The sequence below is a fragment of the Zosterops lateralis genome (genome assembly GCF_965231275.1).
Source record: "Zosterops lateralis genome assembly, chromosome: 2".
In the NCBI taxonomy this organism is placed as follows: Eukaryota; Metazoa; Chordata; class Aves; order Passeriformes; family Zosteropidae; genus Zosterops; species Zosterops lateralis.
In genome coordinates, this window is record NC_139763.1 from 20,131,152 (window position 1) to 20,149,144 (window position 17,993).

Here is a 17,993-nt window from a genome sequence, read left to right on the forward strand (position 1 = left end):
TTTGAATTCTGCAACATGATTGTGTTCATCCCATAGCATCCTGTCTGCCATTTTCTTCCTCCTACAGCCCTCTCCTGTTCCATCCTAACCCAGACCTAGAGACAGCCTGTCCTTTTCCTTTCTCTGACTCATTCACTTGCTCTGGTGACCCAATCCCATCTCCAAATCTCTTCTACTCCTTCAGGCTCCCTCAGGGTTACTCAGCTCCAAGATTCTCCGTTATGTCTCACTTTCTTTCCCTCAGCGGGACAAACCTTCCTCTCATCTTAAGGAGCCTGAGCTATTCCAATCACTGCCGATCTCCTTTCTTGCTTTTCTATCTAATAGATTGGTTCAGCTCCTCAAAGTAATTTTTTTTTCATTTCCATTTGACCTTCTAGGCTGGCTCTCATCCCCCTCCATGGCACCTGACTGCCCTTGTCCAGCATGACTACCAAATAGCACTGTGTTATTAGAGGGATACCAGCAGAACTTGCACTTGATCAGTGCATTCTTTCTGCTCTCTAGGTCACACAAAGTGGAAGTCTTTGGGCTCCACTGAACTATTAGTGAATGCAGAGTGATTTAGTAGAAATCATGTAATAGGACACCTGTGATATGAAAACTATATGTAACTGAAAACGTTAATATTTTAATTCTTCTGTTGTGTTTTAAAAGGTAAGAAATTATTGAGAAAATTGTGGTGGTGAGGGTGCGATTACACTGTATACAAACCTCCCATACTTTTTAAGTTAAGGGTTTCTTCTCTCAGCTGTATTTAACTGGTTTTCAGGTAGGTCTTCCACTTAAATACTGTGGATTATGCTCTGGCATGAGAGAACATGCAGGTATTTATTAGATTTTTATTTTTTCCAAAACTTGGTATGTGGTTTCTTTTTCATACAGTTATTGGATCTCTGATTCATGGGTACTCATCTGGAGTGTGCCAATGCTGCTGACAGCTGTAGGCATGCAGCACACTTTTGTAAATTATCTGAACAGCTAAACTTGAAGGTTTACTGGGTGATATGAATATTTTAGTGTCTCATTTAGCCAACCACTTCAGACTTTTCTTTAGATAAACTGGAGTTTCTCACCTGAAGAAATGGTATAATCTGAAATCAAAAGCAGGTTACTTGCAGTTTGTAAAACTAATCAGTCATTACCAGCATCAGTAAAAAAGTTAGGAAGGTGGAGGCAGAAATATATGAAGATATTCAGAAGAATCTTACCCAGTTTAATTTAGTAACCTAAGCTAGTGTTATTTCAAAGCCTTTTGGGCATGGATATTTCACATGCATTTTTTTCCTACAAAACTTGAAAGAAAAGTAGTCGTCTCTCTATACTTGTTTTTTCCCCAGATTAAAAATGACAGGAGGTTATTTGCAGTTGTCTTGAAAGTGAATTCTTGCTAAATGGTTAGAAATAGCTACTCTTAAGTATTTTCAAAGTAGCATTAAACTAAAGATTTTTTTGTCTTCATACTGACATTGCAGACCAAAAGAGTTGAACTGAAGCCCAGATTATGAAACTGATGATAGTATTTTATTGTCAGAAAGCAACATTCCTGTCTTTATCTTCAGCATTTTTTAAAGACAGAAAACTGTAATTTCGGAAATTGAATAGAACAATTTGATGTTTTCTAGCAAATTGTTTGTTAATGAAAACAAGTGGTCAGCTGTTAATACTAAGAGGCTCCATATGCAAAATTGTCCACAAACATTAAATTTAGCAAGCGAGATTCTGTGTCTTTGAAAGAAAAGCTGACCTGCCTTGGGTTCACATTGTTACGATAGAATGTTTTTTTCCAATGTGTTTGTCTTTCTCTAAAGTAGATGCACAAGTTCACCTGAGGCACCACTGCATTTTATTGGGTAGGAAGAAAATCTGCTTTCATTTCTACTGATATCTACTGAGTTAACAAGGCCATGTATAAAACTGTAGGAATGACTGGCTTTCCATTCTGTAGTTTAATAGTAATGCACCACTAAAGGTACTGATCTAAATTGAATGATCGAAGGTTGTTAAATTCAACACAAACCAAAAACGAACCAAAGCTCAGGGAGGAAGATTGGGTCTTACAGACAGCACAGCTTCATAGCTGTGAACATAAGAATGTGATCTAGAGGAGATGTCTCCTGCCTGTCTCTGTGCTGCCTGCCCTGCCCAAGTCAGCCTAACATCAAAGAGAGCTGCTAAATCCTCTGCAGCAGGAGAGGGAGTGAGCTGAATCAGTGGCTGAGGAAGTGATGCTCAAGTCAAATGCTACCAGGCCAGTGCAAATGCTGCCAGGCTGGGAAGGCTCAGGGACACACAGAAGGAATGTTCTGCAGACCTTGGGAGGGACTTCTCCTCTCTCTGAGGGGCAGTCCCTGGTGAGTGCAACCCCTTCCTAACTGGTTCCCTTACCCAAGGAGTGGAGCTTTGTGCAGTGGGCTTCTTATCTTATGGCTCACAGAGAGGTCACACTGTGAGGCTGTGCTGAGGAGGATGTGCCTTCTCCAAGGATGCCCTGAGCACCCCTTGATCACATCCTGTGAAGAAACACCCCCTTGGCAACATGGGTGTTGCACTGTAACCACCCTGCTGTGTGGGGGTTCCTGGCAGAGATGTTCAGGCAGTGCCTGGGAACATGGGAATTCAGCATGGAATACTGGAGCATGGTGCTGTATTGCTGGAGCCTCTGGAAAAAGCTCTTCCCTAGTGTGTGAAACCTGGTGAGTCAACGTGAAAGCTGTAGCCTTACGTAAGAGTGCAGTTAAAGTTAGCTGTAGATAAGGGGTGACTGAGATATGCTGGCTTTTGTAGTTGAATAATTGATGCTCTGCTCAAAGGAATTGGGTTTAAGTTTGTTGGATCAGTTGTGGTCGTAGCTTGAGAGTGAAACTTTTGACAGTTCCAGCCCTGTTTGGACCAGTTGCACTAGGTCTTTTATCCAGGACGTGGTCCACTATATGGAGAGTTATGAAGTGTTATCTCTATTGCCTAATGTCTGCATATGATAAGTTTGGTTTCATGACACTGCCAAAAAAAGGAAAGAAGTTCTGGTAGCTTTCTAAGAAAGGCACTCAGCTCTTTGACAGAGGAAGCACTCTTTGATATATGATATCCTGGAGTGTTAAATGTGAGCCCAACCTTGCAGCACGAAGGGCTGAAGTATTTTTTAACCCAAAGACATTTGGAGAGTTTTCAGTGAGGCCTGGCCTTTGTTTCTAAGTATTTATATAATCTAAATAGCCAGGAATATTGATAGTTGCATGTAGTTTTACAAGGAGGTGTGTTTAACATCTAATATAACAGCAGTACTTGTGTAGGGCTGTCAGTTCTTTACAGCCATGCTTATTTACATTCACAGGTCTGACGAGTCTTTCATCCTGCTTTGTATTTGTGCTGTTTCCCATGCATTGTGGCCAAGCAGTGGGATTGTCACTGCCACCTTGCCTGTGTATTGGTGGTGAGGTGTCTGAACTGTGCACACATCAAGTCTCTGACTAAAAGAATTTCCATAGCTCTCACTGCATTGGTGCAGCCTGGGTGGTTATAGAGCTCTCCATGTATTTATGGGTATGGAAATAATGTCCATTACCTAGATCTCTGTTAGGAGAAGCTGGTGTTGACACTCATTCATGGGGAATTCTGTTAGCAAAACTGATAATGAAAACTGGGCAAAATAAGTAGAGGAGCATTAAAAACTGTACTTGTAATGCTCACTGATGAACAAATGCAGCTTCTGCCACCTAAGTTTAACAGTGCAAACTCCTGACACAAGTTACAGAAGAATAGCAGCCATTTATTTGCCCCTTCCTAGATGTGTTTGCCATGGAGCATCTGTGTTAGCAAAGCCAAATTCTGGCACATTGTCAGAACACTATTTTTTCTCAAAAATAACAGTTACCTTATCACAATTCACACTGTTGTAAAGTCATTATTGATTTGGGTGGTAACTTCTTCAGGTGTGTAAATGAAGCCAAGGCTGTAAGAGTGTAGTGGCTGTCAGCTTTTGGGAGCTTCCATACTGCCAGGGCAAGTTCTGCTTTTTCTGTAGAAGCAAAGGCAGCCATGGAAGAGTCTCTGCTACTTGCGGTGAGATTCCTCTTTTCAGGAGTGTGGGTCAAGGCTGCTTCCTTTCTCATGCAGGAAATTTGTGCTGTTGAGAGTGTAGGTTCTCTTGGCAAGCGGCTGTGCTCCTGGGCTGGAGGAAAGAAGCTGGGAGATACAGTGATCCAAGACAGGCCCTGTCTTCCCCAGCATGTACAACACAGAGCATCTCAGCCTGGAAAATAGAAGGGGGAAATGGTAGTACCATTTCCCAGATACCTGGGTCTCTCTAGTTGCCATTGGGTTTTTTTTCTGATGAGTAACATAGCCTTCATGGTGACAATGACACCCACCTAAATTGTTTAGCTTATCTCTCAGTCAGATTAAACTGTACCACTTGTTGACTGTTAAACTCTGCTAACAGGTATGTTACATAAGAGATAAAAATTGAGAACAGAAGCTGGAGGTTTTTTTCTGATAGTTAAATGTGCAGTAGCTTTCACCAATTAAGATTTTACATCTAGATAATAATCCTGTGCAGTTAGTTACCTTGCTGTTACAAAAGAGCTGCTTGGCAGTGGAGTGGCCTGTCTTCTGAGACTGGACCTCAGAAATGGGTAGACAGACTGTGGAAAGAGGAGATGGCAGTGGCAGGTTGGGAAAAGTTGGCTGGAGAGCTCTCAGTTAATGGAATTACAAAGAAAAAAATCTTGATTTGCTGTGCATGTAGTCAATCTAGAAATTTATTATCATGGTCTCATTGTGGTTTAATTCTGGTCACTCATGGATCGTCCCCCTCAGGCTGTAAGATGTGCTCACAGGAATGTAATGAGAGGAGCTGTTTACCCATAGAGAGATAGTGCTGCACTGCCTGCATCTCTTAACTTTTGGGATCTTATCAGACAAATTATCACGTTCTCAAAATGATAACAAATCAGGCTGAGGTGGTGCCAGGCTTCTTTGGCTCTGACAACCTGAACATAAGGGGTGATGAATGGCCTGAGAAAGAAACACTTGGGTGCTCCCTGTCCGTGCCCACTCTTCCTCTGGGTGCTTGCAAGATGCTGCATCACAGAGTTGCTTCAGACCTGCTTTGTGTCCCAAGGTTTACTTTTCCAGTTTAGTTTGCTATTGTTTGAAATGTCAGCCACCTCCGGCCTTACCCCGCCTAAGTTGTAAAGTTTTGTCTCCCTCTCTTCACTTGGCTCAGGAGGTGGGGAGGTTTTGGGACCATTCCAGGGCTTTTCTGAAGCTGCTTTTTCCACTGTCAGGCGGGGTCTGGCACTGAGTCAGCCCCTGCTTCCTGGTTCTCACCCTTCCCTCACAGGCAGACAGATGACCTGCCTTAAGGGAGCGACCTTTCTTGGAAGGTGAAATCGAGCACATAAATTAAATGCTGACCATAAACATTAGCCACATACATACCTACAAACACATTAATCCTGTGTTAACAGTTCCCAGTGCAATGTTCATTGATCAGCTGGTTATTGTTTGTGCAGTGCTTGGAAGATGACAGCAATATGCACATTTCTCTAATCATTACAGATTAGCATATTACACCAAGGCAGAAACTTTACTGAGATAATATATCCATATTCTGATGAAAGAGGTGTGTGTTTATTAGGAGAGCTCTGTGAGGCACAGAACAGATCTGTTACAGTTTTGAAGAGGAAAAATTTGATAACTGAGCAGCAATCTTATTAGCCACATCTTGCCCTGTGCTGAGGAGGAATGAAGGTATTAATTTATCTACCTTCCTCTGTGTGTGGGTTGTAATGTCAACTGACTTTTCCTCCTGCCCCAGTTCTTCTCTGGAAGGCTCCTCTCTGATTTTATTAATGCTTGATTGTCACCAGTTTTATCTTGCCCAAGCATCTGTGGAAGAGGATGAAGGAAGACACTATTTAAGCGTATGGATGCATCCTGGGCTGCTCAGGAAAGAAATAAGTACCTTACCTGTCTCCACAAAGTATGATTAAGGGGAGTTTGATCTACACCCCTTGACATTCACCAAGGTTTAAGGAATTCCACCTTGAGGTGGAATTCTTAACCTTGCTCTTAACTTTGCTCTTAACCTTGCTCTTCCTTCTTAACCTTGCTCTTCCTATTTCTAATCTTTTCTGCCCCCTCCATTTAGCCTTTACTGTTAAAACTGTTTTCCTTGGTGCCATGCTTAACTTGATCTGAGTTCATGTTTTGCATAACTAGATGGGAAAGAGAATACGATCTGACAATAATAGCAGGCATGCTTTTTAAGTTACTGGTGTGTGTGTAACCATTAACTTCAGGAGAAGCTCACTTGGGTCTAAAATAACACTCCTTGCACAGACACAAAATTTAAAGACTAAGTCATGTGAAAGAAGAGCTTGTGTCTAGAAATCTCCATGTTCCTGATCTTACCAGTGGTCCTCTTCATAGAGATATTGCACTTGGATGGACAGTTGCTGTCTTCTGGGCTGCCCACATGGTTGGGAAAGAATGGGGGGAACCAAGAGGATGGCTGACCTTGCAGTCAAGGTCTCCATTTGAATTGCCTCTTTCAAAGCACTTTGTTCCAGTTGGGCTCTTTAGTGTTTGCTCTAACTGTGGGCTGCTCTCCTCAGCTACAGGGGAGTGATTTCTACCTTCAAAATCATCCCTTTCTCATCATTAATCAAGGATCTAATCAAATTACAGGGATCTAAATGAACAGCAAACACTAAGTTTTTAAGTTCTGTGGAAATTTTCCACTCTTTAACATATGATAACATGCAGACTAATTTAAGTTAATGTCATAATACTTCTTTCAGGAGATAATTTTCTAATTGATCTTATTGCTGGTAACATTATCTGTGGACAGTTAGTATCTGATGGGATCCCTTTGCTCCGGCTCAGTGAAGAGATGAAGCCTCCCAGGGCAGCTACATTCCACAAACAGCTGAGTTGCTGGGAATCCCTGTGGGGCCCACAAAATTCTTAACTCTCTTGTTTTTAAAAGAATGTTTTCCAGTCATTTTACATGGCTTTGATGGTAGAATGTAAGTGATGGAAAAAAAATACCTGAGTCACTTCATGCTGTTGTTTTTTGTCATGTTATGATGTTTGAAACTTTTCAGTGTGGTTGATTTTAGCTTTCAAGAAGATAAATTTCCCATGGATGCTTTAGACTTGAGAATACTTGTACTTCACTGAAAGTTTTAGGGAACAATAATAAATAGTCTTTGCATGTGAACTTGTATCAAGAGAAGCAGATATCAGTCCCTTGGGGAAATAATAAATGTTTTGCTTTCTAGATGAATTTCAATTAATTTCATGTGGTGTCATGTGGATTTTCATCATCTTTTTGTAAGTTCTCTGTCTCTTTTATTCTTTGCTTTACACCAGTGTGCCTTTGCTTTCCCCAGTTTAATCTACTTTTTTGACTTTTCTCTAGTGGGATATTCAGTATCACACTCTCAGCCCAACTTGATTCTGTGTCTTAGGAAAGATAAGATTTTGTATCTTCATCTTCTCTCAGGTTGCAAGTTGGTAATGTAATGTCCCTTGAAATCTGCTGGAGGTTTCCACTCTTTTCTTGTCATTTTTCCTCTCTTGATTTTCTTCCTGTCCCTTTCAGTGTGTTACAGGATTTTTGCCCCATTATCTTGCAGTTGGCTGAGGCTAAAGAAAATGAAGGTTTTTTTAGGTGTTGTTTATCTCTGCCTTGACTTCCAGCAGTGCCCTGTGCCAAATATGATGTCCATTTATAGAGATTACCTTTTTCCCAGCAGTAAGTCAGTAGCTGTGGGAAGAAAAAGGAGTTCAGCAAGATGCAGGTGATTTTCCTCAAGTTGTCTGCTTCATGCAAATATGTTTTCTTCCTATATGAAAGGCTGTATAGCAAAGGTGTAGGTGAAGGAATAGCACTTAAATACAGGTGTGTGACTTTTTTTCTGGGAGAGGAATGTGAAGGTTGTGGGCATGTTGCTTCATGGTGAGTTGAGCTTACCTTTTGTTCTTCCTTGCTTAATATGTGAGGAAGTAAGGGAATAATTCTCTGTCAGGCAGGAGTTAGCAAGCTGGGTAATGCTGCTTTCAAAATTTAGAAGTGGTAAATACATGGGGAAGGGATTCTGGAACAAGAGACATTGAAGTAGTGAGCATTTTTGTAGAAGTGAACTATGTGTGAAACGAAGATGGTTTGCACTTATCATTCTCTTGTCACTTCATGTCTTTTGTCAGGGTAATCATGAAAATGGATTTTTCTGAAATCATAAATGACAGTTACAAGTCATTGCGAGGTGGTAATAAATGGACATCTAACTGAGAGCTGACTTCCTCTTCCAAAACTTCCATCTTAGGAGACAGGTTTTCAGAAGGATGGATTCAGAGATATGTATTTCTTGTGTTTGCAAGTGCTTAATGTGCCAGTGTGTTCTTTGCAGTTGATTGTGGATCTGAGTTGTAATTTATGATCTTAAAAGTCTGTTCATAGTAAGCCAATATGTAAGAAGATGCAGAAATCCCTCAAAATGTCAATATGCAAAATTTGGGTTGCTGTTCAGATCCACTGGCCTACATGCAGAGGGATGTTGCATCTGGTTTTTCCAGTCTCATACAAATGAACTCATTTTGTATCTTCCTTTTTCTGATACCAGTTCCTGATTCTCGTTTCTCTAAAAGTCTCACTTAGGTTCTCAGAAACAAATAAAGGCAAACAGTCAAGTCTTAGCTTGCAAATTAACTCCACGGACAAACTAAACTGAACATCTTCCACTTGAATTCAGTGTTCTTGCTTCTATCTGTGCAATAAGGTTAGTACATTTTTAATCAATGTTAAAGTTTTGTCAGTCCAATACTTCTTATTACCATTGCCCCACCAATACTCTTCTCTTCTTTTTTTAATTGCCTTTCTCTATTTTTGCCTTCTTTAATTTTTTATCTGATTAATCTCTTTTGGAAAGATTTTTCTTGCCCCATTGCTGCTGCATTTCTCTACTTATGAGCTGCACCTCCTGTGTTTTGTGTGTAAACATTCCTTGCTCTAAGCTGCTCTTTGAGATCCAGAGGACCAATTCAAGGGGAGTAAGTAGAGGTTTAAACTCTTCTGTTTGTGCTGTGTTACATGGTGGGGCAATCCCACACGGTGGGGTTACAGATGAATTGAAGAGCATGATCCCCAGTGCTGCAATAGCTCCTTTCCAGTTGTCCATGTTTCTTCTCTGCAGGAGTTTGTGATGAGCTGTTTGTAGCTTCCTAAGGCTGGAATGGACATTAAGGAATTACCTAAAATAATGGGGTTCTGCAAGATGTCCACTGTAGTGTATAAAATGCTTTCTTTTTAAATAACAACACTTGCCATGCAGTTATTTTGAAATGTAAATACCATTTACACTTTCTTAGAGCAAGTGTCCATGCAGGGGGACATTGCCAATATTTAGAATAGAAGTCACTGTGTATGGGCAGCACAATGTAAAGGTTAGGTTTCACTTAGCAAACAGTTGGAGTCAAGTGAAGCTTTTTTCCCCTCCTTCTCTCTCCAGGTGGTTGCTGTTATTCTTACATTTCTTTGGTTTCTAAAACAGAGAAAAAAGGATTTTTTTTTTTTTTAATTAGCCATGCATTCTAAAAATACAGAATATTTTGGTTGAAAAGTGGATTTGGTGGTAGAAATCTGATTTTCTTTTGGCTTCAGGACATGCTGCCTTGACAATTAAGCTAGTAAGAACTAATCTTTAGCAGGTCTAGCATCATGCATAAAGGAGATGAGAGCAGGAAAGATTCTGCCTTGGAGAGCAGTTTTGTCAGTGATGCTGAAGAGGGTCAGAGTTTGGTGCCTGAACCTAAAGCCAGGCAGTGTAGGGTGTTGATGCTGCTGCCAGCAACACAAATTTCACATGGAGGCAGCTACTGCAGGTGTCACTTCTGAGTGGTTTTGTTCCTGTTGAGTAAAGCAGCGCAGAAGTGTACAGATGTTTAAGGGGCTGAAGTACAGTCTCTGCAGGGCGCAGTAGGCACCTGTGGGGCTGTGGGTGTGCAGTGAGCAGCAGCAGGGCTGGGAGCCTGTGCCTGGGTGTCCTCCTGCAGGCTCAGCAGTGCTCACTGCTGGGACACATTTGGGGGATTTCTGAGCAGCCAGTGCTCACCACTCAATCTCTGCTTCCCCATTGCCAGCTCTGCTGCCTTTCTCCAGGAGAGCAGTGGCAGCACTTCTGCTGTCCAAGCAGGCCGATAATGTGGCACTGGCTTCCCCAAGATCTTTGTGACTGAAAAGGTTGAAGCCTCTTTCATTGTTTTCGTGCCTCTTTGGGAAAGTGAATTCTGACAAGTGTGGCATAAATCCGATCCCCGCTCAGTGATATCCCTCACTGCATTGGGAGTGCCTTTCCTCTCTCCTGCCTTTCCCTTAGATGTGTCTGTTGAGGATGCTGATACAGCCTGTGAACTGGCACTGCGACTTGAATGGTACTGACTTTTATGGTATAAGCCTTTCAAATTTAATTTAAGGACATTATAATTTATAACTCTCTGTGTAAGTGTGCCTATTTACAGAAGTATAAATGGTTAAGGCTCTCTTGTGACACGGAGCTAGTGAAGCTGGTGATTTTAATAATACTTTTTTATTAAGTTCAGTTCTCTCAGAAAAAAAAGGGTTTTTTCCTTTCCTCCTTAGTAAGAAAATGAGTATGGCCTTCTGTTCTTGTATAATTTGCAAAAACAAAACTACAACCAGTCTATGTAGGTTTAATTCTCTGCTTTTATTAGGAGTGCAGTGTACTTTGTGACAGTGTCATGTTCTCACTGTCAAGTCAAGTTCAATCACAATATGCATACATGGTGTGGATTATGTATGTATTTTAAGTAATATATCTGTATTTTAAGCATTTTTTTCAGATTAAAGTTATCAGACAGTCTTTATAATTCAGTGTATTATAACTTTTCAAACGCCAGTGTGACTGTTTTTCAGGATAATGTGTTTATTTAGTTCAATCACTGTGCTGGTTTTGGTACTATGTGTACCAAAGCTCATCTTTTAAATCCTACGTTCAATGAAAGACTTGTTGGTTGGTGTGTTTTTTGGTTTGAGTTGTGTGTTTGTTTCTGGAAGTATTTTTATTCTGTTCTTTTTATACGCTTTTATTTTTTTTAGAGTGTTCCCTGAGGAGGAGGGTTAATGGAGGTATGCACTGCTGACTACAGGAGATGGATTGATTTCTGAAAGCAAGTGAAAATGCCTGAAATGCTTCAGCCTTTTTTTTCTTCTGCTTTCCTGATCTTTTTTAATCCTGAAGGAAAAGGAAAAAACGAAATTAAAACCAGCTTTACAGAGAGCTCTCGTGCAATGGTGATAGGGTTTGTGTTTTGTCTATTTTCTAGGGGTGATAAGAAATGAGTTCAAAGATACAGAAAGAATGAAATTCTTTGGTTTTTTCATGAGTAAAAGCATTAGTGAGCTTAAAGTATGAAATAGGGAGAAAAGCAGTGAGCTAAAAATTGTGTAAGCTCTTTGCACTGTTAAAAGAACTTCCTATAATCTTCATGCCTTCTGAATCACGTAGTGAGCATGTACTATATTGCATGCTTGGTTTCTTTTAAATGTAACAGGACATGTTATTAACTCTATCTGTTGCAAAGGCCGTGATGTTTATGTTTGTATTTTTATGTAGGATGCAAGGTCCTGCAACGTGTGCTCTTCCCTTTGTACAGCATTGCATGGTTTGGTAACACACATTTCTTCCTCTGAAATTCCATGAAACTTAAGGAACTTTGACAGCACAGACTCACGGCTGTATTGGTATCACAGCTCCACAGAGAGAGATGACTGTCAGATCAAATATCTGAATTAAGTACAAATTGGTTTAAAATTTTATCTTTTTCTCCAATCTGGCAGAAGCTAAACTGATATAAGCCCATCCCAACCTGACAAGTGTGTGACTGGACAGAGATTGATACAGTGATTTCACTAACACACTCTGGTTCAGGGGAGGCAGGTATGAGGAAGAAGCTTTTTTATTGCTGCTTCCTGATTTTTCTTTTTGGCGGACTACTGTGGCTCCAGATGTCCAGGAGCAGACAGGAGGGTGGGTTTGTGGGATACCTGAGCAGGTGGGATTCCCCTGCAAGTTGAGGCCACATGGGTTGGCTGGGATTTATCAGATGCTGGGGTGGTTTGGTTGTTCACCGCATGCAGTTGTACAGATTGAGCTGGGTTGGCAGGCTGGGGTGCTACTGGGGAAATGATACCGCCTGAGATTTACATCAGCTGCTCCTGGAGGGCTATGGGGCCATGAGACTGTGCTGGAGAGATGATAGGCTCTGTATCTGTGGATGTTGGCTGGCAGTGTAGCCAGCAGCTATTGAATCGTAGACATTGGATGAATGCAGAGCTGGAGGAAGACATGGATTGCATGGGGCTCTTGCTGTAAATTTAGCATGTATACTCTGGTGGCAGGTATCAACTCTTGAGGATAGTGCCTGTTGTGCTGTCTAGACTATATAATAAAAGGTCTTGGACATTTTGTCTTCCCTGTGATGTGGTGCTCTGCATCTTTTCAAACCACAAAAGAACACTATTATATTCTCCAAAATGGGGTTCTTGTTATTTTATTGATACTGTCTCTTCCTCAATTGGCAGGATGATACAATAGAAGCATAATAGTGACAGGCCAAAGGGTAATGGCTTTAAACTGAAAGAGAGTAGGTTTAAATGAGATATTGGGAAGAAATCCTTAATTTTAAGGGTGGTGAGACTGTGAAACGCTTGGAGAAGCTGGATTGGAGAAGCTGTGGATGTCCCATCCGTGAAAGGTTGGGTGTGGCAGTCTGGTCTAGTGGAAGGTATTCCTGCCCATGGGTTGGAAATAGATGATCTTTAAGGTTCCTTCCAACCCAAACCAGTTTATGATTCTATGGTAACAGAAGAAGCATGTTGGATGCTTACTCTTGTGAGGTATTTCAGGGGTGAGTGTCTGAACTCCACAGTACAGTGTCACATCTGTACATGTAGCAGATGGCTTCATACATTGTCTTTCCTTGTGTTTAGATTCAAGCTATGCAGGAAAGAAGTTTCTTCTGCTTTCTCTTAACTTACGTACCTATGAGGGTAGTTAGGCGTTTAATTTTTCATGTGTCTTGACGCAGCACTTTCAAATGTTTGGCTTTTGGGTATTTGTGTAACAAATGTAAGCACTAGTGCAGGAGCAGTCTGTCTCTGTGTACAGATTCTCAGGCAGTCAATGAATGCCAGTCTTTATGATGGAGATTTTGTGTATACAGACAAAATCAGAAGAAATTGAAATGTCATTTCAGGTCTCACCAGGCTCTGCTAGCATTTCAAAAGTGTTACTACCTTCCAAAGAAGTTATTCCTTCATCCAGTGAAGAAAAGGATTCAAAGATACGTTAGCTTAGGATTTTTTCTTGCCTGGGAACAGATGGCAAAGCCAAGCATTGTATTGATTGTTCTGCTACGCTCTGTCAGTTGTAACACCTAGGATGGCAAAATTTTCTAGAGAAGGTTTTCAGTATCCTTTGGGTGCTGAACAGCACTATAAGAAGACAGAATAGTTTAAGGAAAATAATTCCATTAAATAAAAAGGTCTTGGACTAGGTGTGAAAAAACTTTAAAATTTGATTATTTTCTGGCAATTCAAAGATGTGGATCTTAAATCGACAAGGTCTACTAGAATGTCTTTTTCAGGTGAGTCTGGAAGCCAGAAATTTCCTTTTTAGAGTTGCCTACATGGACACACTGGGACAATGTCATAACATTTGAGAAATCCTGAATTTGCCAGGTGAAAAGCCAGACGAGATGCTGTGGTAACTTTTTTTTGTCTTTTTCCCCAGGAGAGCAGAGCCTCCTGCTGTAACATTTTGAATGTTTTGTTATGGGTCTCATGAACTGAAACTCAATTTTTAAACTGTTACCATTTAATGAGAATGAAAACCCCGTGTTTCCAGTTCTGTTTCAGCCTCATCCCTACTTTTGTATTAGCTAAAACACTAAAGCAGGAAAAAAACCCCAGATATCATAGTTTCCAGAGTCTGCAGTTTTCTTTTCCTAATGTAATGATCAATTTTTCTCTTACGCAGATAACCTTTTCCAAATCTTCAACATTTTTGAACTTTCTGATTAGGTAGAGAGGCAGGAAAAAAGCTCCCTGAAAATGGATATGATTTTGGGTTTTTTTTCCCCTTTCATTTAAAGGATATAATAGACTTCTATGAATATGGAGTTGCCTGAATACAAATGTATTAATATCTCCAATTTTTAGGCAAATTCCTTTCACAAAATACAACAAACCCAGAATTTAATTTACCATGTAAACTTTCGTGTTCAAAACAATTTCTGGATTGATAAACCAGGACTGACACTGGATGATATTCCTTATAGTTGATGTGTTTTCATCTTCCAAACTTGTTTTAAAATGGATTGTCTCTGTCTTAAGGTGCAGTGAGTTAGGTTCACTTTGCTGTGCTCTGGTTTTGTATTGCTGGGAGCTGTTTGACACTGATGTAACTCAGTGAATCACTGTCTTCCTGCTGCCAGCTATTTTAAAGTGAACAAGTGTGTCAGAAGGATTAAAATACCTTACATTGTAGCTGAAATTGATAAAACTAGATTGTGTTGGATGGTTGTAGCTAGGAAAGTAAACTGTAAGATGCATTGTCTTTGCCTTGGTGTTATGAAGTAAAATTACTCTAAAGTAACATAACTCTTGGTCTGGGTCTTCCTGGCAGTCTTTAAGTTCATATAATGAATGTGGCTGTGATGAATTTGTCTCACTGAGTTACTGGTCTGCTACTAAGGGTAGGATTTTTCAAGCATGAGCTCTCTCATCTGCCAGTTAAACATATAAGGCAATTGTCTTGTACCTCGCTGTAGTCAACACAGTGAGCACCTCTTTAGGTCAAAGGATGGCAGGATAAGTGAGATGATTTGCAAAATATCTCAGCCTTACAAAACCCAGCATCTGTGATCCAATAGAATAATTGCATACAGTAGATAGCAAAACTTCTCCAACTAAGCATGTACTTAAATGTTTTGCTGACTGGCAAATTTGCCTTCGCTCTGAAGTCGTTAGGAGCTTATTTTTACATGAAGCATTTGCAGTCAAAACAGTGTTGCTATCTCTCCATCATCTCTATGGAAAGATTAAAAAGATTGCAGGAATTTGGGAAAGAAATCTTGCCCTTTGGCCTGGAATGGCTGCCAATTCTGTTACATCATGCCATTCCAGGTATCAGGAGATCAAGTTTATTTTTGCAGGACCAATCTTTACAGTATGCTGTTAATGGGAAGTTTGGGAGTCTTCTGAAAGCAGTAATGGCACAGGGCTGGTAAATGCCATGAGACCAGGGTGGGTGTCTCTTTGTTACACTCCCTGCACCTTCAGGGCATGGGTGTGTGTGCTGCTCTCCTCCTCCTTCCTGAGCACTGGTTGAACCAGCCATCTGCACTTGCTGCCCTGAGGAGCCCTGGGGGTTTAGAAGGGTTAGAAGGGTCCTTGATCTGAAGGGGTCCTTCTCAGCACCAGGGCTTCAACTGTCCCCAGCCAGTGGCACTCATTGATCAGACAAGGCTTTCATTACCAAGAGGTCTGCTAAAATCCCATCGGAGTGCTTTTGTCTACAGACCTACAGACCAGCTCCATTCTTTCATTTGGAATTTTCACTTTATAGTTTTGTGTAGGTATGGTTGATGTTGCATCAGAAAGTAGGAAGAGTATTTGCTGTGAAGCTTAATAACACTGAGTTGCTGTTGTAGTAACAATGTGACTCTATTACCCACTGGGGTAGTGAATGTTGCACCAAGGAGGCAAGTGGTCAACATCCATCCCTTTGTCTTTCTCAAATTTTAGTATCTGTAACAAGAGAGGGGAAAATACCTCTTTGCTTATCATTATCAGAAGAAAACAATGGTTGTATATTAGCATCTGAATTAAAATAAACAATCTGTAGCTATAGAGGACAGATTTTCTGCAGTCAATTTGGAAACTCCGTTCATTTATTAAATATATAGTGAGAACAGCAAACTGGTGATAAAATTGGACTTTAAATTTATCTTAAGACAGAATGTTTGAACTTTTTTTGGTTTTGGTCTCCATTGTTTTTGCAATCTCTGAGGGCAGTTCCCTTTAATTTTGAAGTCCTGTTCATGAGTACCAAGAGCAAAAGGACTAAATGTCATTTAAAAGTAATGTAGCAATACTTGCCAACATCACAGCTTTAGTAGATTCTGAGACAGGAATGTGGGAGCAGTCATAGCCTTAAAAAAACAATAATAAGCTTTAGCAAATGGAGAATCTGCAAAAATATTTGAGAGTTGTGCATGATCTCTTCTTGCTGTGTTGAGTTCTTGCTCTCAAGATTTTTGGGGGTTGGGTTTAGGACTTTTTTCTTTAGAAACCTCACAGAAGACTTCAAAAAAAAAGAGATAAAAATATTTACTTAAGAGCTGCCTTGAAACCCACTCCTTCGCTAGAGTTAATTTTTTTTCCTCCTTTTCCTGGCTGTTTTATCTATCCTAATGGAACTTAGTTCACAGACCATAGCATTTTGTGCCAAATTCTCATCGCGTTTATTATTATAATGTTGTGGTGCATTTGTCTTGCTAAAAGTATTAGCTGACATGACCTCTGCTCAGAAGTGTGCATCAAAGTTAAGGAGGTCACGCCTTCAATGTGCTGCTATGAGCAGAGCTAAGAATCTGGGTGGAGTGGATATTTCCACAGCAGGAATTTGTCCCATTCTCATAGTTTTAAGAAATAATAGGTTTCCAGCAGAAAGATTCCACAGCTTCAGGATTCAGTATTGGAGGAGGAAGAGGATTAGTATCTATTTGCACATAGTTTTAAGCGATCAAAGAACTGTCACCCTTGCCTTACCCAGAGAGTGAGCAGCACCCAGATCTTCCTACGGGAAGCATCCTTGCTCTCCCCAGTGAAGAGGAGAAGAGTGGATGGGTGAATTCCTGCATTTGGATAACATTCTGAAGAGCTTTCCATTTCCCAGCACTTAATGACTTCATGCCTTTACAAATAAGACTTTGAGGTCATCCATCATTCACCTTGTCACGGCTGGGAGTTGAAGAGAAATAAAGTATTTTTCTTTTCTTGCATTATGCCAATTTAGGTCAAATTCTGTGCTAGTAGTGCTATATCAGGTCATGAAAATAAGCTTAACTCTGTGGTTTGATAATATTCAGAAATAATTTCAGGAAACAAAATTTCAATTTTGATGTATAAAGCTCCTGGCTTCTCAGGTATTTAGGTATGAGCGTTTCTGTTGTCCTGGTGTGAAGTTTCAGGACAAAAATATTCAGGGTTTTCATGGTGATGAAAGTTAGGCTAATACATTCAATTTTAAAGTAATTTTTAAAAATTTATTATCTTATTCAAGTTTTCAGTGTTATATTATTATTATTATTATTATTAAAGTCTCAGTAAGGAAGAACATTGCAGAAATGCTGAGTAAGGCACAGTAGACTACAGATTTTTTCACACAATGAAAAATAAAATGCAACAGTAGTGGAAAACAACCCAGATAGTTTCTATGGCATAAAATTTCCATATCCTGTGAGAATTCTTTTATTAGAAGCTAATGCTAATGGTTTGCATTAAGTAGGAGGAGTTGAACAGTGGTATGATTGGACAGCCATTAGCTAAGGTAAAATGGTCAGCATTAACTGAACAGAAAATGACAAGTACCTTTTCTTCTGGCATAATCAACCTCTATCAAAAATCCTTATGCAGGCTGAACTTCCTGCTCTGCACAACTTACACAGAGCCTGTTAGTGTTTTATTGTGGAGATGAGAATATTCCTTTTGCTATTGCTTTTCAAGGAGTAATGGGATCCCCTTCTGCCAAAGAGTGAGGGGAATAGCTCCTTTCCTTTGGAAAGATCATTTTCTCTGGGCTAAAGGAAAAAGATTGAATAGGCTGCAACACTCCTTCCTAGCCTTCTCAAGATAGGAAAATAAATCTGGTAGATTATAGGCTTCCTTTTTTTCATTTGCC

The 17,993-nt window shown here is 40.3% G+C and overlaps 1 protein-coding gene across 4 annotated transcripts in view; it reads left to right on the top strand.

The window, feature by feature from the left end:
• Positions 1–17,993, top strand: part of ARHGAP6 (Rho GTPase activating protein 6) — a 310,610-nt gene that overhangs the window by 210,723 nt on the left and 81,894 nt on the right. The window contains exon 1 of one of the 4 annotated variants that reach the window (XM_083885138.1): positions 8,745–8,789. The exons of the other annotated variants lie outside the window; for them this stretch is intronic. The gene's annotated coding sequence lies outside the window, so the exon portion shown is untranslated. Of the gene's footprint in view, positions 1–8,744; positions 8,790–17,993 lie in introns of those variants that run through there. 4 annotated transcript variants of the gene reach the window in all.